Source organism: Vulpes vulpes, chromosome 4 (assembly GCF_048418805.1).
Source record: "Vulpes vulpes isolate BD-2025 chromosome 4, VulVul3, whole genome shotgun sequence".
NCBI classification, from domain to species: domain Eukaryota; kingdom Metazoa; phylum Chordata; class Mammalia; order Carnivora; family Canidae; genus Vulpes; species Vulpes vulpes.
In genome coordinates this window covers 87,807,600-87,829,765 of record NC_132783.1, presented here as the reverse complement: position 1 = coordinate 87,829,765, position 22,166 = coordinate 87,807,600, and positions in this window count along the sequence as shown.

Here is a 22,166-nt window from a genome sequence, read left to right as displayed (position 1 = left end):
CGGGAGCCGGGAGCCGGAGACGCCCTGCGTCCCCGAGGCATCCGGCGGCCAGGTGGGGCGGACCCGGGGCGGCGGGAGGCTGAGAAGCCGCAGCTGGGCCCCGCCCCCGCCTGCCCTCGGTGGGGAGCTGGCCCGGGGTCGCCGGCGCCTGAGACCCGGAGAGGCCGTGGGGGCGGGGCCTCGCGGCGGGGGCGGGGCCGGGGCGGGGCCTGGCCGCTCATTGGCCTCCCGGGACGTCAGTCATCGCTGCCTGCGGGGCCGCGGGGAGGAGCCGCGCGGGGGAGGCGCCTGCGGGGTTGCGGGAAGCGGGCGGGAAGGGCCGAGCCGGTGCACCCCCCCGGGCCAGGCCGACGCCCCCGGTGCTCCCAGCTGCTGGCGAGCAGCGCGGCCCCGTGCCCAGGCCTGCGTGGGGTGCAGCACCGTGCGGGAGCTCCCCGGGCCCCGCGGAGCCAGCCCGCGCTGGGGGGCGCCCAGACTCCTCCGCTGCCCACCGGTGCTGCCCGAGATCCCCCGCAGTCCGCCGCTGACACCCCCTCACCCACCTGCTGCGGCCAAACCCTCATCGAGCCCTCCTGCAGTTTCCTGCTCTCTCTGTGGAATCCACCTGCTTGTCCCGGCCCCACGCTCCTCCCCTCCCCCCACACACACCTGCCACCCATCATCTCCAACCTGGGTTCTGCCCTCACCTTCCCAGCCCGCCTTCCAGCTTCTCCCAACCCCCCCTCCCATCACCCCTCTATCACTCCCCTCCCTAGCTTCCACCCTCCCTAGCTCCCCGCTGCTTGGCCCTAAGGACAGAGGCCACACTTATTTTGCTCACCCCTGGGTCCTCCAGGACTTAGCACACCACCCAGTAGAGTGGAACTTGTTGACTGAGTGGAAGGGAGGAGGAAATGGAGGAAGGAGAGGGCAGCGAGGCCTCCTTGCCCAAAGGGACAAAGGAGCAGAGTTCAAGGGAACCTGGGGAAGTTGGGGCGAGCGCCAGGACAGCCAAAATATTCTCCTCTCATTTTCGCCCAAGTGGTTCTTTTGTTTTAAGATTTTATTTATTCATGAGAGACACAGAGAGAGAGAGAGAGAGAGAGAGAGAGAGGCAGAGCCACAGGCAGAGGGAGAAGCAGGCTCCCTGCGGGGAGCCCAAGGTGGGACAGGATCCCGGGTCTCCAGGATCACGCCCTGGGCTGAAGGCTGCGCTAAACCACTGAACCCCCCGGGCAGCCCTGCCCAAGTGGTTCAGACCCTGTTGGGCCAGGGTGGGCTGGGCTGGTCCCTTCCCAGAGACTGTGAACCAAGCAACGGAAGAGACCCCAGAGGTTGCCTTGTCCCCTGTCCGGTAGCAGCGCTGTGCAGAGCCCGCAGGTGGGGTCAGGTCTCCTGCTCAGCCACTTCCTGTGCCAGCACGTTCACGACCCATCAGGCCGCCCATGCCCAGTAGCCTCTGCCTTCCAGGCCTTGGACAATCCCCAAGGGGATTCTTAAGAGCACTGGGCAAAGCCCAGCGACACAGTCAAGCTGACCAGCACCCTCAGGGTAGAAGTCAGCTTTCCTTCCCCGGGGGACCTGGGTCCCTGCTCTGCCAGGAATCAGTGCCTCCCACCTTACAGCCCCCCGGCCCCCAGGCTGCCTGCTCCGGCCCCACACCTAGTGGGGAATGCTGCTTCTTAGGTTTGGAGCCCAGGACTAAACACAGCCCTCCCAGGAGCCCTGGAGGGAAGCTGGCCAAACGTGGGGGAAGCCAATGCGGAAAACCAACGTGCCTGTGTCTGTGCCAGGGATGGCCATCAGCTGGAGATGTAGACTTTCTCTGGAGCTGCCCTGGGGCGTGGGGAAGCTCAGCCTCAGGCAGGGGATGGGGCTCATCCTGTGCCAGTACTGAGGCTCAGTCTTCTGTTTGGAACCCCACCACCTAGCTCCATCTGGAAAGAACGGAGAAGAGCCTGGGCTACAGCGCTCCTCTGGTCCCACCTCTTCTCTTCCACCCTGGCAGGCAGGCCTGCCGTGCCACACTCCCTCCCAGGGAAGCAGACTCCATGGGAGGCACCGGCCCGCACTCCGACTGGGGTGAGCACTTAGTAACAACTCAGTGCCTCCTCTCTCCAGAGGGATTAGCACTGTCAGGCTCCAGGATTTAAGCCAAAGCAGCTGAGCAATGATGAGGGGATTTGAAGCACTGGCCAGCAGATTGGGGCTGAAGGGAGGGCCTAGGACCCCTCCCAGCAGTTCTGAGCCCATTGTGACCCGATGGGCATTACCGGGCCCAGGCTTTGTTGGCTTTGCCACTCGCTTGCTGGGTGGACTCATCCCAGCACCTTTCTGACCCAGCTTCCTCCTTTGTACAATGGCGATAATCCTTGCGATCTCGTCAAATCATAACAAAGGGCAAATGCAGCAAGGCAGGTTGGCTGCCCTGGCACCAGCTGGGCATTCCATCACCGCTCCCCTTCCTTCTTGCACAGAGCGAGCATTGGGCCATTTTCCTGGCGGAGTGGCCAGAGAATGGACCCGGGCGGGATGTGGGTAAAGGCATTACACCTGTGCACCCAAACCTTGGTTATTGCCCGCAGCCTAAGGTGATTGGACTGTTCAACTCTCCAAACCCTCCCTCCACCTTTGCCCCAGGGCAGCCTATAAACCTCAGAAAGCATCCCAGAGGGTACGGAGGCCTTGGAAGACTCGGCACCTCCTGCCCTCCCCACCCCCCCCACCCCCCCCCCCACCCCAGCCCCGTCCCTGCCTCCACCTCCTGAGAAATCACAGCCCACGGCCCTCTGGAGTCGCTCTGGGAGACGGAGCTCAGCGGTCCTAGGCTCCACTGTCCTGTTCGATCTCCTGCCACCCCAGATCTCAGGGACTTAAACATTTATCGTCACCTCTCATGCTTCTGTGGATTGACCGGGCTCAGCTGGGCAGTTTGCACTCCCCGTCCCAGATGGGACTGTCATCAGCTGTCCTTGGGGACTGGAGTCCTCTGAAGGTTTGGCTGCTCTGGACGTCCCAGATGGTTCCCTCACGTGGCTGGGCTGCCCACCAGAACACCTAACACGTGTCCGCTCCACGTGCATGGCCATCTCATAGCAGGGCACTGGCTTCCCAGAGAGAGCATCCCAGGACAGAATGCCGGGGGAGCCAGGGAGAAGCTGCAGGCTTCCCATGGCCTAATCTCAGAAGTCTTGGAACATCACTAATGCCACATTCTGTGGGTCAAGCAAGACCAAGCCCAGCCCAGACTCAAAGCAAGGGGGATAGAGGGATCCCTGGGTGGCGCAGCGGTTTGGCGCCTGCCTTTGGCCCAGGGCGCGATCCTGGAGACCCGGGATCGAATCCCACGTCGGGCTCCCGGTGTATGGAGCCTGCTTCTCCCTCTGCCTGTGTCTCTGCCTCTCTCTCTCTCTGTGACTATCATAAATAAATTAAAAAATAAATAAAAAAAAATCAAAGCAAGGGGGATAGGAATCCACCTCCTGTCGTGGGATGGGCAAGCTCACACTGTCAAAGAACATGTGGCATGTGGCATAGTGTGATGGGCATCTCTAGAAGATAGTCTTTCATGCCTACCAACTATTCCTTTCACGCAAAGGATCTTGTGCTAAAGGGGGAGAGGAATGCGCACTGTCCCGGGAGTCAGATGGATCTGGGCCCTACTTGCAGTCCACGCTGGGGCCAGCCAGCTGTCACCCACACTGGCCAGGCAGCAGGTCTGTCCCATCTGGCATCATGTGTCTCCTCATCTGCTTTAGGGGTGGTGCTAGGGATAAAATGAGGTCACCTGCATCTTTCTAATCCAACAAGTGTTTGCAAGCACCTTGTTTATTCGTTCATTCAACAACTATTTGCTGAGGGTCTGTGTGTGTCTGCCCAGAGAGGAATTCGACATGGCCCAGGGACATGATGGGGTTCCATAGAAGATACACGATTGTTACAGAACACCACTCAGCATAGTAGACCCAGGGTGGGCAGAGCATCGACGAAGGAGAGGCTGCCTTGGATTAGGGAAGGAGACATGACGGGGGGCTTCCACCCTCCAACACAGACCTGGCCCTCCTCTGGAAGGACCCACGTGTGTCTCCAGGGAGGTGAGGAGGTGAGAAAAAGGGTCCCCTGGATGAAGCAGGGCAGGAGAAGCATGGCAAGCTCAGCAAATGGCAGGCCACTTGGATGCGGGAAGGCAGGGAGAGGAGTAGCCTCAGGAATGGGAAAGGTCACAGGGGAAAGGATGGGAAGGAAAGGATCTGCCGGCCATGGAAGAGTTGAGACTTTAAACCAAGCAGAATCCTTGAACGACTTTACCATAATCAGACGCATCTCCTGAAAGATGGAAAGGCTGTGTTGCGGAGAATGGAGTAGAAGAGGGTGACAGAAGGAGCACAGCGATGTCATTAATGATTCGGTTATTTATTTACCAGATTCCAGGCCCCGTTCCAAGCTCTTTACACTGATGAACCTACTAAACTGTATGACACCTGCATAAGTTAGGTATTAGTATTGTCCCCATCTTACAGATGAGAATGCTGAGACAGAGGGAGAGTTTCCCAACCAAAGTCCCCAAGCAAGGAAGTGGGGGAGCTAAGAGCTGAGCCAGGGGGGCTGGCCCCAGGGTCTGCCCCTTTCACCTTGGGGCTTGCTCTGCTAGGCTGTAACCCAGGTGAGAGACATGGCCAGGCCAGTTGTTTCCTGAGTCTCGGGGGCTACCCCAGAGGCTGGCAGGGAACAGGTGCTCAGTGACCACATACGAGCACATGAATGGATGAAAGAAGAGGACATGAGAACCTTCGAAATCATCACATCACAGGGACTATTAACTTCCTTTCTGTTCATCTCAGCAGCTGTGACCACCGCGGGCCCAGCCCAGTGAGCGCCAGGGACACCATTTGAGAAACAAGGCACTGAGCCTGCCTGCAGACTGACAAGCCAGGCTCTTCAGAGACCCGTGCAGACAGATGCAGGCTCCTTTTGCACTGTCTGCTGCAGCATTCATGGACCTCGGAACCTTTCCGCAGTGTTCCCCAGCTCCATCACTCCCCACCCATCTCTGTCCCCTGCCATCCCCCTTTGAAAGTGCCAAGTAAAGCACCTCAACGATGCCAGTCTCAGGATTCAGAACAAGAGTCCCTTGCTGGAAGGCTGCTTGCAGCCAAGCTGGGCAGGCATCACTCTGCAGCTCACACTGAGGATCTGCTGGGAATTTCCTGAGGAGCTGGTGCTGGGAGAAGCAAAACAGGCTCACAGGGGACAAGCAGCACTTCACAAACAGCGCAGGTCCCAGGTCCAGAGGCCTCTGGCGTCCACAGGGAAGTGGAGGCACAACGTGTCATCTCATTCAATCCTCAGCGGCTGGCCCACCCATCAGGGCTCCAGCAACAGCCTAGCTCTCTGGCTCTGGCGATCTGTGCTCCTTTTGCAGGAAGTGCCAGCAGGGCCCAGTGCATCAGGCACTAGTCTCCATCGTGTGCTGTGGGGTCCAGAGTTTTGCACACTGCCTCGACCCCATACCCCTGAAATCTAACCCTCCCAGTAAGTCAGGACAAGAGACACAGAGAGAGAGAGAAACAGAGAGAGAGAGAAAGGTTCAGCCCCATGCGACAGGTAGGGGAGCCCCGGGAGCTGATGTGACTTGGCTCAGTGAAGACGTGGCCAGATTTCAAACCCAAGTACAGTGCTTTGCCTCTTCACCCTTTTCCTTCTCACATCTGTTTGGGACCTTCCCATGGACCATGTCTTCTTATAAACCTCCAGAAAGACACCATTGTTGGCAGAAGGCCTCACAGAGAGCCAGGCTTCGGGCATGGGAAAAGGGAGGAGGGCACGCTGCAGGGAAGGGCCCCAGCGCAGGAAGAACACAGAGAGAGCCTGTGGTGCTGGTGGGCGCTGAACACCAGGGCAGGTCAATGCTACCTGCCATTCTGAGGCCAACAGAATGGAGGAGTGATGGAGGGAGGGAGGGGATGACTTTTTCATTTTTAGCCAGTCACCTGCACTAGTGACCGGACCCTCACAAAGCCTGGCCCAGCACAGGGTCTATTCAAAAGCCCGTGGTTTATTCCTTCAGTCCTTCAGGTAATTGACTGCAGGGGCCACTGGCACGTTATTTCTCTGAGGCAAGTTCCGTGTCCACAAACAAAGAGGTCTAGGGAGAAGGCAGCCCTGAGCTCATGAGCATAGAATATGACATCAGCGAGATGGTGATGAAAAGGGGAGATCTATCATAGCAACACTCTACTTCCTCACTGCCAAACCTCTGGACCCGAACCATCGTAGCTCAGAGCAGCCACAGGCGAAGTCAATTGGCAGAGGAGTTACTCGTCATCTCCCATCATTAGGAACCTCTCCCAGGGTTTGGTGCTGCAAGCCACCCCCAAGGATAATGCGTCATGGGGCCAACATACTTGGAGCTACTCTTGTTCCAAGACCACCCTTGTATGGATGACGGCATCAAGCCCAAAGGAAGGGGGCAACTTGCCCACAATCACACAGCGAGTCGGGCATTAGAGCTGAGCTCAATCTTAGGGTTCCCAAGCCTTGATTTCCATTCTGGGCTAAAATGGATGCTGCCTTCTGGATCGGCTGTGAGAGAACCAGAAAGAAAGCCAACCTGGTCCTGGGCTGGCTCCCTCTCCTCCTCTGTCTTGCTCCACAACACACCCCCACTTTCCTAGACTGGATAAGTTCACACAGTGAGGCTTTTTCCCTGCTACTCTTCCCACCTGCCTTGCCTTCTCGTAGAGTCTCTGCTCTGCTCAAGCACATACTTCCTGCAAGACTCTACTCAGCTCCTTGACTTTCATGGTAACTTCCTAACCCTCCAGTTCTTCATACTGTTGTACTCCCTCTCTTGGAGTCCTCAGGCAACTTTGTACCACACTCAGGATGGAAGACATGACTCTGTGTGGCCCACTAGCTCCCGGCCTGGCCTCTTCCCAACTCTTCAGCCTCTCCACCACACTTGGCTCCCTTTTGCTCCAGCCACACTGGCTGCCCTATAGTACCCCAACCCTTGGAACATGTTCCCACCCAAGGCCTGGCACCTGCTGTCCTCCAGCAGCTGCTAGCTCACTCACCCCACATGTCTTCCTATCCCCAAGTTACCTCCTTAGAGGTCCGTGCCACCCCCATTAAATCTGCCTTTGTGCCTCTCAACTCTCTATCCTAAGGCTAACTCATTTTCTTTCAAACACGCTTTCTTTGAAAGTGATTGCCTGAAATTATATTAAGTATTTAGTTAGCTATTTACTTTATTGTCTGGACTCCCCCATGAGCACACGGGCTCCATTAGGGCAGATACTTGGCCATGTCCACTGCCATGCCCCTCACCACTAGAACAGTGTCTGGCCCATGGGGCCCTCAACCAATAAGTCTATGAATTAATAAATAAATAAACTGTTGTAATAAAACAACTTCTCAGAACTGAAGGAGTTATGATTCGCCTAGTATGTATACAAAGCGAATCCTTTTCGGGAAGTCTTTGTCTATATGAACAATGTGAGTCATTCAAAATCAGTGCGTCAGCACTATTCTAATGTCTCAATCTCATGCAATCCCACAAAGAAATACCACGTAATGATGATCTGAAGATGAAACTAAGAAAACAATTCCATTTATAATAGTGTCAAAAAGAATACTTAGGAATACATTTAACAAAAGAAGCGTTAAGACTTATACCCTGAAAACTACAAAACATTGTTGAAGGAAACTGAAGCTCTAAATACATGGAAAGACATCATGTATCAATGGATCTGAAGACTTCATATTGTTAAGATGGAAATGCTCCCGAAATTGATTTACAGATTTGATGCAATTCCCATCAAGTTCCCACCTGGCTTCTTTGCAGAAATAGGCAGGCTGATCCTAAAATTCATACGGAAATTCAAGGGACCCAGAGTACTGAAAATAATCTTGGAAAAAGAAGAATAAATTTGGAGGATACATACACCTGATTTCAAAACTTACTTCAAAATTACAGTAATCAAGACAGTATGGTATTGGTAAAAGGATAAACACATAAATCAGTGGACTACAATTGAAAATCCAAAGATAAAGCCTCACACTTACGGTCAATTCATTTTCAACAAAGGCGCCAAAACAATCCAATGAAGAAAGAATAGTCTTTTCAACAAAATGAATGGTGCTGGGACAATGGGCAGGAGAATGAAACTGGATCCCTACCTCACACCACATACAAAAATTAACTAAAAGCAAAGCAAAAAATCCCAAATGTAAGAACTAAGACTATAATATTGTTATAAGAAATGTAGGAGTAATTTTTTCTGGTCTTGGATTGCACAATGGTTTCTTAGCTATGACCCCAAAAGCACAAGCAAGAACAGAAAAAAAATAGAAAAATTGAACTTCATCAAAATTAAAAACATTTCTGTTTTTAAAGGATTCCATCAAGAAAGTGAAAAGACAGCCTATAGAATAGGAGGAAATGTTTGCAAATCATGTATCTTATAAGAGGCTTGTATCCAGAATACATAAAAAACTTATAACCCAATAATAAAGTGAAAAAAAAACCCAATTAATGAGACAATGTCCAAGCCTTACAAGAAAAAGTGTCGTGTCCATTCCCAGTGCCTGCTAAGGACAGGGAGTGCCAGCACCGGAGCACACATTTACCAGCTGGGTGGTAAAATCAGGGTGATCCAGTGCACCCCCTCCTGGAAGAGGCAGGAGAAGCCAAGTCACTGAGGGGAATGGAATGGCCCGGCACTTAGAGCCCAAGGTGGATGTGGATCAAGTCCTGGCCTCTGAAGACCCTCAGCCTTCTGGCGGCCTCACGTCTCATCACACTCCTACTCTTGCCAACATCAGAGCCACGTATATCACCATCAGAGCCTGAGCCAAAATCAGAACTCAGGCATCTGGCTCAAGAGTACTTGTGTTTGGGGCACCTGGATGGTTCAGTCATTTAAGCATCTACCTTTGGCTTAGGTCATGGTCTCTGGGTCCTGGAATTGAGCCCCACATCAGGCTTCCTGCTCAGCAGAGAGTCTGCTTGCCGCTCTCTCTCTCGCTCTCTCTCTCTCAAATAATCATTTAAAACAATTTTTTTTTTTAAAGAGCACATGCTCTTAACCACCATGCCACATCTCAGACAATGCTGAGGCCTTCACCCAGACCCTTCCTCAAACCTTTTTTCATCAAAGCCCACAGCTGCCTTGGGAAAGAAGTATTGTTTCCCCATTTTACAGATGATGACACCGAGGCTCAGAGAGGTTGAGCACTTGCCCGGGTCACACCGAGGCAGAGCCAGGATTCTCCACCAGGTCCATCTGACTCTGGTGCTCGTCCCACAGTCCCGAGCCGGCTCTAACGAGGAACAGCTCCTCTGTCCCTCAGACAGTCCCAGCCCACACAAGCCAACAAAGTCCTGTCTGAGGGGAAGAAAAGCTAGAATGACAACCCTGAAGCTCCTGAAGATCCTCATCAGGGCTCTGAATACCCTCACCCTTCGGCAGGTCCTCCCAGAATCCTGCACCCACCTCCAGCTATCCCACATTCCTTTCCCTTCCTCCACAGCGAAGGATCTAGGGGGAAGTCACTTACACCACTGTCCCCGCTTCTTGACTGTCTTCTCATGTGTCACTCCCAGGCAACCTGGCTCTGTCCCTTCCTCTCCAGCCTGGACCTCACCACTTGGTCCTAATTATTATCCAGGGCACTCTTTGCACTTTTCCTCGGCAGCCACTAACCCCGCCAACCAGCTGCCTCTTCTTAAAACTTGCTCTTCCCCTGGCTCCTCGAGCAAATCCTTCCCGTGCTTCATGCCACCTCCACTGTTCCTCCTGATTTCAGAGCAGTGGAGGAGGGCCATTTTATGCCTGCTGCCAGCATTCCACCCCATGTGCTGAGGTGACCCTCTGCCTCTCTGCCTCAAGGTGTCCTTTGAGGCCGGGTCCCTCAGCTCAAATGCAGGCTTGGCTAAAACCTGAAGGTAATGCCCCCAGGGGCAGCCACAACCAGTGGAAGATGGGAGCTGGTGGCTGAACACCCCATCCTTGAGAGTGAGAATTAATTCTAAGGTATGTTCTACACAGCTCCTGAGGGGGCCCCATGGGCTTGAGTCCAGTTGCCTCCTACTGGCCTGCTTCCTCTCTCTCTCTCTCTCTCTCTCTCTCTCTCTATTTGCTCTCTCCAGCTTTGGGATCACATCGCAAATAAACCACCTGCACCCAAGCCCTGGTCTAGGCCCTGCTCTGGGGGAGGCACCATTGTCTCATCTCCCTTTACCTTCTGGCCCGTTCATCTTCCATCTCTTCATGAACTGCTCCTTTTACTGTTGCCGCTGCCTAGCCCGTCCACGAGGCCCTGCCCTGTGCCCTTCCCCTCTGCACGGTTTCCACCGCCTAGGGCCTCCCCACACCGCCTCGCTTCCATCCAGGCTGCACCCCCCACCTGCCGCACGCGCCCTCTGCTCCCTAACCTCCTGAGGAGCACCTGCTCATGTTGCAGCCCACAAACCCAGCACTGCCCCTGCATGGAGCCTTTCCCAGCACCCCCACCAGCGCGGGTGGGACTGAGCGAGGGGTGTTGCATACAACGCCGGATGAGGGCCTTCCACTATGCTCTTTATTCCCTTTTACTACAATGTACACTGCCTAGGAGTGAAGGCGGTGCACCTCTGTATATCCCTAGAAGCTAACGCAGTCCCAGCATGTGCTTCATGCTCGATAGATGTGGATAAAAGAAGGAGCATTCCCCCAAAGTCGCTGCCCCTCCCTCCTCACCTGCCCTCCCCAAGCAGAATGTGGGCAGGACGTAGACCCCATGGCATGTGGCTTTCCCGGCACAGAGCTGGCACATCCGTTGCCCTTCGCAGAGAGATGAAATCTGAGCCATCCTTTCTGTGCTAACCCGATGGCAACAGCGCAGGGCTTCCGCTAATCTTGCGAACATCCAGGTCTCTTTAAGGGGCAGTGAACAGGCAGGGAGCCCGAAGAAAACATCTGCCTTCTATCTCAGGTCAGTACACAAGAACAGGGGCTCCCCACGAGCACACCTTCTTGGGATTTTCCAGACAAGCCCCGGAGAAGGCCAACAGCCACCCCTGACAGCGTCTGCAGCTTGTGATGCCGGGCTGGATCCAGAGCTGGCCCCAGGTCAGCCAAGGTGAAATGATCACTGCATCCAGCTCACAGAGGAAAAACACAAGCGCAGCGAGCATTTGCCCAGCACCTTCTGTGCCGCAGGCTCCGTGCAACATGCGGAGGGGAGTAAAGCACTGAACACAAGCAGGCCCCTGTCCTAGGGTGGAAAATCCACCTAACCTCTGCCCCGTACTTCTGGCACGAGTTCCAGTTGAGAATGATCATTAAAAAATAAGAAGGAGATTAGCTGACATTTATTGCGTACTTACCACATACCAGGATCTTCTGAAAACCTTAAATTATGTATTCCCCACAATAACCCCGGGGTGGCATACGGGCACCAGCTCCTATCAGCTCGCAAGAGCCGGTTACATTTTCCGGAATTTTGTAGTACGGGTGTTAAATACGGCTATTATCAAAAATTAAATTACATAAATTCACTATTAAATTCTATTAAAAACAAAAGTACTGTATACTCAAAACTCATTACTTCCCAATTACCCTGCTGCATTCTCTTGTCATCTACACGTTCGAGGCTTTCCACATCCATTAGATCTCTGCACGGTGGAAAAACCAGGTGCTAGTGGCCAAGCATCTCTTCCCAGCCCTACTTTTAGTGATGTCACCAGAAATAGTCAAGGACTACAAATAAGAGTTCGATTTATTTGTTGATTTCCTGGGCCCAAGAAAGTGATGGAGAAAATATTAATCATACAAATAAAGCTCAAAGGTGTGCCTGAATCTGCGGCTGTCACTTTGTGAGTCAGCACCCATAAAAGGGTTTTTTTTTTTTTTTCTATATTTAAATACGACCATCTGATTCAGCAGAGCGCTCACTCCGGCCTTGGAAGAACGAGTGAGGTGCGTCTAGGCCTTTCACCGTTTCCCCGCCTGTCTTGCTCAGTAACGGAAACAAAGTGCCAACATTTGGGTTGGAGCTACACCTGCAAGCATTTAGTAGCACGTCCACTGCCTCCGAGGTAGGTGCAACCTGCCAGCCGGGATTACACAGGGTAGGGGGCTGGTTGGGGGTGGGGGGGCGGGCAGGGCAGGACTCCTAGAAGGCAGCCAAGCCCAGAGTCTGAGCTCTTCAGCACCCAAAATAGGAAGAGCCAACCCAGACCTCCCAGACCATCCTGGGGAAGCCCATGGGGAGAGCCTGCTTCCAGTACCCACTAATCCGATCCCACACCGCAGACAAGAGGGAGCCGCTCCAGGGTGGGAGCCCAGGACAGAGAGAGAGACACACGGGACATGCCGAGGGCAGGGATGGTGTTTTGAGAGGCAAAGGGAAGCCCGAGTCGGGCAGCACCCAGCCTGTGCTGAGATAGCAGCTGCTGGCCCAAAGCCGTGCCTGTGGGTTCGGGACAAGAGAGGGCAAGGTGGGGCAGCCCGAGACTCCTGGAGCAGAGATCAGGGGCCTCAATGGCTCTTAAGGGGCCTGTGGGCATGAGCAGGGAGGTGGCTGCTGTGATGCCAACCAGGCTCAGAAGCCCTCCTGCCTCCTGCGAGAGGGGCCGTTTCAGGTCCCCGTGACGTACCCTCACCAAAGCACACCCTCCCAGCAGGCCCATGCGCAGGCAGAGATAGAGACAGCAGATTCAGGGAGAACTCAGGGGTGTGCACAGCTGGCCCGGGGGCCTCATTCTCATGGCAACAGTGGATCCAAATCCCCTGCACCTCTGAGGCCTACTCCTTGCCACTCAGGTCCCCTTCCTGCCTCTCCCACAGGTGCATCTGATGCGCCAGCCTCACAGTCTCCAGGCGAGTAGGGTCCTTTCCTGCCTCTCTGCCCTTACACGGGCTGCTTCCTTTGCTGAAGAAGTCAAAGAAGAAGATTTCACGGAGGCGGGGGTGTCTGTGCTGGATACTGAAGAGGGAGATGAGGCATTTTAAATAGCCCCGGGTTCCCATCTTCCACGTGCACCAGCATTTGTAGCACAAACAGTGCTGCTGTGACAGGATGCACGTTCTCTGGCACACAGTAGGCGCTCAGCAAGCACAGGGGCTGCGTAGCTTAGGCAGGTTGCCCAGCTCTCTACAGGCTGGGAGCCACATGCACCCACGGATACAGAGCTACGTCTGACCTACAAAACTAGCAATTTTATATGTTCCAACCTAATCGCCTGTCTGTGACTCTGTAAATGGGGTTAATTGCAGTACCGCTCTCACAGGATTGGGGGGGTGGGCGGGGGACGAGATGAGTTCACACCTGCGCAGACACCTGGCTGTGCATGAAACAGGGCGAATAGGTGTTCAGACGACTGCTCACACTTCATACCTCCTACTCTGTGCTGGGCAGGGTCCTGAGTGCACTGACGCATTAACGCATGGGATCCCCCAACACCCTGCAACAAGTCCTGTTCTCTCAGCCCCATGGAGGAGCCTACCCCGTTGTGCATGGGGCCAGATAGGGAGAAGTGTGCGAGAGGGCCAGAGGAGGACCCCAACAGCCCAAAGCAGCAGCACAGGTGGGCGGGGGGACGCGGGCAGGGAAGCCCAGTGCATCTGGCCACTGAAGGGGGAGCTCAGGAAGCGTTGTGTGGATGCTGCACCTGGTGGGAGGCTTGGGGCTGCCACTGGTCTTACTGTCAAGGCCAGAGTGGGACAAATGAACTGGAATCTGGAGCCTGCTGGGTACCTCTGGTCTGTCTATCATCACATCTGATCACTGCAACCTTCTGAGAATGGGGAATGCTTCTTTGCTTCCAGATTTCACCCAGTCCTATGTTTGGCCAACCCTAACTCAGAACCCCATGGAGAAGGGGATTCTGGGAAATGCAGGTCCCCCTCCTCGGCCAAGCTGATGGAACCCAGTCCAGCACAGATGGTGATTCCAGGAATAGCATCATTCGGGGAGGGCGGACGGCACGGGCCTGCCCAGCACACTTCCCATTTCCTTCTCTTGTTAACAGAAACCCAGTCCCCTGGAGAGAGCCCATGCCCCAGCACGGCATCCAAGACTCTGCCAGCAGGTCCTCTCAGCCCCTTCCCCTGCTGCCCCCACCTACCCACCTGGCTCCTGCCATCCCCCAAACGCAGGATGCCCCGTTCCCGACATCACAACTTGACAACGACTGTTACTCACCAGAAATTCCCAGCAGGCATCTTCCCTGATCTCCCCACACCCCTGCCCCAGAGCCCTCTTCCTTGCCAACCCATCCCCCATCACTGCTAGCCTCACCTTGGGGCTGGCACCCTCCCTCACAAAGCCCATGGGCTCCAGGGAGGTTGATCCCATCGTCCCCAAGACAGGTCCTGGTGATCTCAGCCACCCAACACAGGGGATCACCGTGCGGGCTTCAGAGTCTGGGGCAGATTCTTCTCTAGAGCTGCCCCAACCCAATTTCAACCCATGCCCGGGGAGTACTTTCTCCCTCTCCGGCAAGACAAAAACAAAGACACGCAAAGCCCCCAGGGTTGCTGACAGTCCTCTTTTGACTGTAGGATGAAGCCAGGGCAGTGGAGGGCAGAGCGGAGAGGAAAGGACACCACCTGAGTCCCGGCTGACCCCACAGAGCTGCCGAAGCAACCTGCCCTGAAGTCTGAACCGCCTCCATTGGAGATAATAAACTTTTTTCCATCACTTGTAATTCTGGAAGCATCCTGACAGATACACCTGCTTCTTGACCAGGTACGCTCTTATCCAGGCCCCTGCCCGCCCGCTACAAATGTCGCTCCCTCTGGGAAGCCTTGGCGAGCCTCTGAGTGGCGTGCCTGCCCTGCGTGCCTGGTGCCCTGGGCCCTTCACTCCCGTCCCTGAGGGGTCCTCCCTCCTGAGAGCTGCTGAGCTCTTTCAAAGCGAATCCTCTCCCTGAGACTAGAGCGAGATAAGTGTATCTGGTTAATCTCCTCCACTCCACATTCGCTCAGCAAACATTTGCTGAGCGCCTCTAAGACGGGGAGTGCCAAGGCAGCTAGGGTTTTGCATATACATGTGCAGGGATGGGGGTGGGGGTGCAGAGTGGATTCCTGGCTGGAGGTGGGGGGGGGAGGGGAATAGTCCAGCGGGGAGGCTGGAGAGCCTGAGTAAGATAGCAGCAGAGGCTCGACCTGAAGGTTGAGCAGGAGTTTGCTGGGTCCCAAGGGCGACTCGGGGCCTTCACCCTCCTCCTGGGTGTGTACAGGGCTGGGGGAGCAGGGGAAGCTTTGGGAACCGAGCAGAGTGCTGAAGCCACAAGAGCCAGGAGACCTCTGAGAGGTGCACCGTGCCCCGCAGCTTTGAGCAAAGGGTGAGCTCAGAGAGGTTGCACGCTCGTGTGCACGTTCATTCAGCTCACATTACGGAAAGTGGCTCCCATGTAACAGGCGCTGTACTTGGCACTTGGGACTCGTCTGGGATCACAGAGGCAGCTGACCTTGCTCTGGCTCAAGGGGTCAGGAAGTTCTTTCCCTGGGACTGGGGGATATCCAAGCTCACTCGCCAAGGTGAAGACGGAAATGTTAGGATCACAATTGGCTTGCAGGGTCATGAATCCAATCCCCGCCACAGAGCCAGGTGACATCTGGGAGTCTCTTCACATCTCTGAGCGTCTATGATGGGCTCATACAAATTCGTCCTCTCCGGGGTCCTGTCCGCACCCCCCAAATCTCTGAATAAGCCTGCCTGCCGCCCGACCCACGCCCTTGCAGCTGTGAGGAATGCCACGCACATAGGACGAGCTCTGTAAATATTTCATGCCTGTACGAATGGCAAATGCTCCCTCATGTGCGGTGTCAGTCAGGACTCATGCTGCAAGCAACAGAAACCCAAGTCACACTAGCTGAGGCCAGAAGGGGAATTAACTCCTTCACAGAATCCAAAAGATGAGATGAGCAAACTGAGGAAAGGCAGGAACGGCTGGACCTTAGAACAATAGGAACCAGAACTGGGCCAGAACCTTCTCTGCCTATCTCTCATCTCTGCTTCTCTTCATACGGGGCTTTATTCTCTCTCCTTACAGGCCAACTCCTCCCCGTGGCGCAAAGCCCAGAGGCCAAGTACCCCTGGCTTTTACCACCCTAGAGTCTGCACTGTGGAGGGAGCCTGGAGACTCCCCTTCACTGCCGTCTTGAAAAATCCCAGGCAGGGATTCTAATAGGCCCAGCAGGCATGCAGTGCCCAGGCCTGAGAAATGGAGGTCTCCGAAAACATGGCAGCAATGGCAGGAGTCTAGTGGGGAGCAAGGAGAGTAGAAACTTCTGGAAGGTGGAGAATGTTTATGAAAAGGAGAATGTCCCAAATGTGGGGAACAGACACTGGAAAGTAGCATTGTCCACTATAGTCCAAAAACTGAATCAGAAGAAAGATTTCTAAGGAGTCCCTTGCAGAGGCTTCAGGTCTCCCTGTCTATTCAGTATCTGATAACAGAATTAGCTGATTATATTCAAAATCACCCTAAACCCGGGGCGCCTGGGTGGCTCAGTCAGTTAAGCATCCGACTCTTGATTCCAGCTCAGGTCATGATCTCAAGGTTGTGAGACTGAGCTCCGTGTTAGGCTCTGTGCTCGGTGTGGAGTCTGCTTAAGATTCTCTCCCTTACCCTCTGCCCCTGTCCTCCCCCCCCAAGAAAAAGTACCCCAAACCTGCAGTAGAAGGGATGAAGTCTAGGATAAATCACTTCTCTCCACCTCGGTGTCCTCATCTAAGTAGGTACAGGTCGACATGGATCGTGGGGTATGAAAGCTAAAAGCATGGTGTTGGCGGCTGCCTCGTCAATGGTGGTGAAAGAGCCCAATCAGAACATCAGCTCGGGTCAGCCGTGTAGACTCCAAAGCTCCAAGGGCACAGTTTAGTTCCATGAGGCCACGTGTATCAGCCCCAACAGAAAATCTGGAAAACCCCTGCTCGCTGCATCTGGGGCGCCCCCTTCTTCTAAGCATCCTCCATGCTCTAGAAGTTTCTGTTCTCCTTGTTCCCACCAGGAGACTCCTGCAGATGCTACCGTGTGCTTAGAAGCCTTCCATTTCTCTGGCCTCGGCTGACTGCTTGGTCAGTAGGAACGGGCAGGTGATGGTGCCAGGGTGTACACCTGGAGAGGGACCCCTTGTCCTGCCGTGACCAGGCTGCCCCAAGCAGAGGCTCCCACTCCTACCAGCCCTACAGGGATCTCCAGGCCCTCCAGAGTCAGGTACCAGACTCAGCCCTCACCTTACCTCCCCATGCTCCTTTATCACATGCTTATGCCACACCAGGCACCCTAATTCCTGGTATGTCCCCTGGCCTGCCCTCCACCTGCCCCAGCCTGCCTATCCCGCAGACACCTGATCTCTATGTGCCCCTGCTGAGTTCTCTTACCCACACTTTGGCCACCTGGATGCTGCTACCTTACACATGGTGACTCGCATACTTGCTCTCCTGAAACTTAACTGGAGTCAGGGAAATGCATTTCTTTTCATAGGATCCTATTCTCCCACCTTTTCCTCCAGGATTTAGTATGAGCTGACGTCTGCATAGACTTTTGGGGGAAGTTCTACAGCTCCATCATCAGTCAGAGGGCAAAAGATAAGATTAATTTTCCATGCAAGCATGAGCCAGTCCGTTGTCCTCCTGAAGCTTCTCAAACACTGTTACTTTTTTAAAAAGATTTTTAAAAATTTATATGAGAGAGAGAAAGCACAAGCAAGGGAGGAGCGGGAGAGGGAGACGGAGAAGCAGACCCGCTGCTGAGCAGGGAGCCCAACGTGGGGCTCAGGTCCCAGGACCTGATCTGGGATCCTGACCTGAGCTGAAGGCAGACGCTTCACTGACTGAGCCACCAGGCGCCCCACACTCTGCAGTGCCCTGATCTCCACGGCGCTGGCTACAGGCAGGGCATCTTCTGATAAATTCCACTGACCCTTGGGATGTTGCCACATATTTGTTCTTAATTAAAATCATTTGCAAACCAATGTTCTGTGGGAGCTAGGCTTTCTACAGACTTCAGAGGCCTACTAAGAGGAAAGGTAGGGTGCAAGGGAGTGGGGTGCCTTGTCCACGCCAACCTTAACCATGATGGTCCCTCTCACCTGCTGTAGAGTTTGAGAGAAGGAATCTGTTGATAAAGTAAGGTTTGAAAGTCACAGATCCAAAGGACTCACTCAAATTCAAACACCGGGACAGACAGGTAATATACACGAGCACATCGGGCAAGACACGGACTAAAGGGAGCGGTCTGGCCTGTGGGGAATGGTCTCAAAAGCCCAGGTGCCCTGAGCTCTAGCCACGGGAGACGACAAATGTAATGTGTCCAACTCTCCCGAGTTTTCAGTCACTCTGCGATTTTATGTGGCTGTTTTCCAATTATTAAGACGTGTGCAGGTCCAGCAGACTCCTCTTTAGGAGCCAGATGCAGCCAGTGGACAGTCAGTCCACAACCGCTGGCTTGGGCACCGCCTTTGAGAAAACCCAGCCCGGAAGGACGGCTGTCTCCCCGAATTCATTCATAAGACAGCACCTGTCAGAAAGCCAGGTATCCCCAGCCCGGCACCAGCCCTTGGTAGCTGTGGAACCTTCGGGAAGGCCCTGCGCGCCCCCCACCCCGCCCCGGCAGACGTGTGCACGGGGGAAAGGTGTGCTGCCGGTCCGCACGGCAAAGGGCGTGTGTACCGCTTCCCTCTGCTGGATGGAGGAGGTGTGCTGGGGTGAATGAAGCAGGGGTGTGGGCGGAGGCCCCCAGACCGGCCCCAGGGGTGCTGCCCTCTCGGAAAGCCAAGCAGGGTGAAACGACCCCCTCCGTGTCTGCCCTTCGGTGCACAGACGAGGCGCGGGAGCCCCATCGGAGCGGAGCCGGGCGCCTGGGCCTGCGGCTGTCTGGCGGGATCATTAATAAGATAGATGCTCCTAATGGCTGCAAGAAGGATCATGGAGCTACTCATTATCAGGGGTTGAAATCGCTAATTATTCGTTTCTCTGCAGCTGTCACTCGCCGCACCCACCCGGGGCCGCGGGCCCCCAGCAGCGGTCCTTTCTCCCTTGGCCAACAGGGGGCCGTGAGCACGCTTGGCTGGTCCCGGGGCTGGGGGGCAAAGTCTTCTTCCTGCGTTCAATACTTATTAAAGTTGATTAGAACTCAATGCACCATAAAATCTCTTTCAAGTCAGTGAAACGCCTTTGGCTACAGATTTTTCCCCCCATTTCTGTCCAAAAGGAACTCCCCAGTGCTCAGAGAGGACTGGAAAAATTAGATGAGGATTGAGAAGTGGGAGTGTGGCATTCCAGATTGGAAGGAGGGGAGGTGGCTTGGAACACTGAGGGTAGAAGATAGCAATGCCTGGAATGAGGGGCATCCAGTCAAAAGGGAGTGTGGATACAGGCGGGGTGGGGAGGCTGCCGGATGCACATATTTTTAGGAATGTTATTACCCTGGACCTAAAAATATGAGCCATGGCTTTCTTTAAAAGCGAGCTAGGCCCTATTTACATTTCAGAGCAAACAGCATATTGTTTTCATCAGGGGGAAATAAGCACTCATGTTTACCTTATGTTTCCTTCAAAATATTTGCATTTCAAAGCCTTCTGAGCTTTAAGTTTCAGAGCTGTTCAAAATGTGGCACCTGGGCTTCTCCCAGATGGGCCGTGTTTACAGCAGAAACCCATACTACCCAGCCAGGATGGCACCCCCAAAAAGGGCAGCGCCCCCTTTAAGGCCCATGACGTACCCCCAGGGGGTGGGACAGCTGGGAGCAAAGCTGGTGGCCACATGAGGGACCGGAGGGATGGGAGGGTCAGGCAGCCCAGTCACAAAGCTTCTGTGCAGGTCCTGCCGGTCTTCCCCTTGGGGGGTGGGGGTCCACCCTCTCTGCGGACTGTGGATGAGGGAGGACACCAGGCTGGGCTGGCGGTGCAAACCCTTGGCAGCCGGTCTTGGAAGGGCAGCCCTGGAGCCCTGGAGAGAGGGAGATGTTACACAGAGTCTGGGACACAAAGGGCAGAGAACAATCCCAGGGCCGGAGGGCTGGACCAAATGACCTCAGCCACCTTTTGAGGCCCCAAGACTCTCGTTCATTCGTTCAATAAACAATCACAAAAAAAATTTAAAAAATAAAAAAATATAAACGATCACTGGGGGCCCTGCCGGGTGCGGGCCCTTAGGCTGGAAACTGGGGCCACAGTGATGGACAAACTAATCAGAGCTTACATTAGTCAGAACCTTATTCCAGGCCAGGCACCGGTTTGGGTTGCACATTATTATCGATGAGGGAGCTTTGGAAATCCCAGTGCACAAGCCACACCCCAGACCAGATTAGAGCTGAGTCTCTGCTGGGGGGGCCCCAGGCACCATTAATTTCTTAATTGCCCACATGGTTCCGGCGCACAGCCAAGTTTGAGAACCAGCATTCTAAGTGTTCTGTGCATATGAATTCATTTAATCCTCAAAGAGCCTCCTGAGCCAGGTAGGAATGATTATCCCCTTTTCCATTATGAAGCACAAATATGTTCATTGGGCCATGGCGGAGGAGCAGAGTCGGGATGTGAACCCAGGATATGCTCTCCTGATGCTCTGCTTTTGCATCTCCCGGAACCAGTCGCTGTCCTCACGGAGCTCCTGCTCTGGAGAGAAGCCAACGGGCAGTCGAGCCCAAAGTGGGAAGGGCAAAGTGGAAGGCACTGCAGCTTCTTCGGCCACCAGCCGTTCCCATCTTCACCTGCCACCTGCTACAGAGGCTGAGGAGTCAGAGACTCCCTGTCCCAGACTCCCTTGAAGTTGAGGATGTGGTCCATGAGATGGCCTGTGATGATGGCTTTGGTGCTTCTGGGGAGGGTTTTCCTCCGAGGTAACAGAGCAGGTGTGTAGGAGCATCACTTTTACCTTTTCAACTCATTCCCATCCTTCCACCTGGGATGCAGGCATGCAAGGAGCGATGTTTGGAGCTGCTGGTGGAGCCTTCTTGTGAGCATGAGGAGTAGGCTGAGAGAACCGAGGCTGGGAAAGCAACCCAGAAACGGCCCTCCTTCCACATTTCTTGGTAACAGAGATAACCAAAAGTCTTCCTTGTTTTCAGATATTCAGCTTCTTGCACCTGCATCCATTAGAAGGACGGTTGACGGGGATGAACAGAAGGCCCGAAAACCACGGAGGCTTCTGCAAGGTAGAAGTTTACTTCTCTTTCATATAGAAAGAACCTGAGTGAAGATAAGCAGCCTACAGTGATGGGGAAGCTTTAGAGTCAGAGAGAGCCAAGCATCTCTTCTCTTGCAGCCCTGCCACTCTTAGCACGTGACTTCCACTCACCCGGATCAGCGGTGGCTGCCCAAGCCCCAGGCATCACATCCGTCTTCCAGTTAGCGGGAAGGCGAGGAGAGGTGGAAGAGGGTGTGCTCATCCTTCAAAGAACACTTCCCAGAAGCTCTTCTGTTTATATCCCATTGACTAGAATTTCAGCTACATCTGGCTCCAAGGGAGATTGGGAACCATGGTTATTCTGGGGAGCCATGAGCTTACCCCAAACGGGGGAGCCCACTGAGAAGGAAGAAGGGAAGGACATTTGAGAATAATAAACAGTCTCTGCCATACGGCCGAGGCCACCTAATTAACCCGGGCAGCTGGGTGACACTTGGGTGAAGAAGGGCTCAAAGATGACTCTCCTGGTGGAGAAGGACGGAGACTCAGGAGTTAGCCAGGCCAGAGGAAAGAGAACAAGGTTCCAGACAGGAGCAACAGCTTGGGGGAAGGCCTGGCAGTGGGCCGAAGCTTGATGGAAGCGAGGCAGGTGGGAGACCTGGGTTTTATTCTAAGAGTCACAGACCCATGGGGAAGCGTTTGGGAGGAAACTGGCACGACCAGGGGTGCATTTTGGAACACTCATTGCAGTTGCTGCAGGCTGGAGGGTGGGCTGGCTTGGAGACAGGCGCACCTGGAGGCAGGGAGACCCCGTGGGAGGCTCCCAGAGGCCAATAAACGGAGGACTGTGGCTTGAAGCCTCACAGCGGCACCTCCTGGCTCACACTGGGAACCAGAAGACGGGTGGTGTGGAGCCGTGCTATCCAGAGAGCTGTCTGCAGTGAGATTCCACACCTGCAGCAGAACCTCCATCAGTGTGGCCTCCTTCATCGACGAAGTCTTACTCTAAAAATTTACACACGCACACGCATACGTATACGCACGTATGCACACACACATCCAGC